The following is a 2,214-nucleotide window of genomic DNA, read 5'->3' on the forward strand; positions in this document are numbered from 1 at the left end:
ACTGAACTACTGCCCATGGAGTCATTTCACACTACAGTTTGAGGTACCTGATTTATTTATTTCAGAGATAAACTCATTCATTCATGCAGTTGAGTATTTGAGGGCCTGTTATTTAAGAGGGGGTGATTTGTGTTAGAATCCAATGGGGTAAAGTAGATAATGAGCACATTGACTGGGACATATAGTATTAACCTTACATACAAAGGAAATGACACGTAGCCCTTGTTGTGGATGTGACTGCAGTGGAAACTCTGAGAAAGGCATGTATTATAATACAAGAAACTCTGATAAATTGTATTTGATCAGTAAAAAGAAGGAAAACGAATGAGATCTTTTGAAGAGGAAGAGACCACTTCTGGTAGGGATTGTTTCACATTATGGGAACACAAGATGAGGGTAGAACGGATTTTCATTGTTAAAATGTGAGGGAAAAATTGTAGACTCTTAATCAATCCTATCATTTAGAAAAGCATCTCCTCTATTAATTCATTCAGCAAATAGTTACTGAGCATCTACTTTGTGCTCTGCATTTTCTATGTAGTGAGAACTTAGAGGCTAATTTAAAATGTCTCTGTTTTCACAGAGGGTTAAGCCTAGAGAAGAGAGGAAATACAGACATAAACATAGATATACATACCACATCTCGTAGAGATACATTTAAAGATAAAGCAGGGGAAGGTGGTAGAGAGTGATAGACGGTGATAATTGGGGTGTGGTAGTCTGAGAAGGACTCTCCAGAGTTGCGACATTTGAGCGATACCTGAATAAAGCGAACCGTATGAACATCTAGGAAAAGAACATTGCAGACAGAAGGAAGAGCAGATTCAAAAAGCTCTGAAATGGGGTATTTCTCATTCTCAATGGAGACTTTAGATTTTCTTCCAAGTGTAATGGGGAGCCTTCTGAGCATTGTAATTGGGGAGGAATGGGACCTGATGTTGATGTTTAAAAGGTGACTCTGGTTTACTGTGTGGAAAATATTGTAGAGTGTGAAAAGAATTGCAGTCGGAAAGCAAGGTAAGAGGCCCTTGCTATTGTGTGGCAAGATATGGTGGCTCAGAGAAGAGCAGTAAGGGTAGAGATGGTGAGAAGCGCTCCCTTTGGGAATATATCGTGAAGTTATATCCAACTTCAGCATGGAATTAGAGAAGTCAAGGCTAGCCTGAGCAATTGGCCGAGCGGTGACGCCATTTACCAAAATGGGGAATATGGCAAGAAGAGCAAATTTAGAAGTAGGAATTTATGTGTTCTTGTGATAATGCCTTTTCTTTCTTTCTTTCATTGAAGTGTAGTTGATTTACAATGTTGTGTTAGTTTTAGGTGTACAGCAAAGTGACTCAGTTATACATACATATATTCTTTTTCAGATTCTTTTCCATTATAGGTTACTACAAGATATTGAATATAGTTGCCTGTGCTATACCGTAGGTCCTTGTTGTTTATGTATTTTTTACTTTTAGTAGTGTATATCTGTTCATCCCTAACTCCTAATTAATCCCTACCCCCACCTATCCCTTTTGGTAGCCATAAATTTGCTTTCTATGCCTGTCAATCTACTTCGTTTTGTAAATAAGTTAATTTGTGTCATATTTTAGATTTCACATGTAAGTGGTAAAGAAGATGTGGAATGAACACACACACACACACACAATGGAATATTACTCTGCCATAGAAAACAATGAAATAATGCCATTTGCAGCAACATGGATGGAACTACAGATTACCACACTAAGAGAAGTAAGTCAAACAGAAAGACAAATATCATATGATATTGCTTATATGTGGGAGATAATGCTTTATTTTAAATTCCTATTATACATGCTAGTAGAGGAGTCATATGGGAAACTGATTATACAGATCTGGAGTTCACCACTGAAGATAAAAATTGGGGGGGTCACAGCTAGAGGGGTGGGTTGGGGGGGTGGGAGGGAGATGCAAGAGGGAGGGGATATGGGAATATGTGTATACATATAGCTGATTCACTTTTTTTTTACATGTTTATTGGAGTATAATTACTGTACAATGGTGTGTTAGTTTCTCCTTTATAACAAGGTGAATCCGTTATGCATATACATATATCCACCTATCTCTTGCCTCTTGCGTCTCCCTCCCTCCCACCCTCCCTATCTCACCCCTCTACATGGTCACAAAGCACCAAGCTGATCTCCCTGTGCTATGCAGCTGCTTCCCATTACCTAGCTGTCTTACATGTAG

Source organism: Globicephala melas, chromosome X, assembly GCF_963455315.2.
Source record: "Globicephala melas chromosome X, mGloMel1.2, whole genome shotgun sequence".
NCBI classification, from domain to species: domain Eukaryota; kingdom Metazoa; phylum Chordata; class Mammalia; order Artiodactyla; family Delphinidae; genus Globicephala; species Globicephala melas.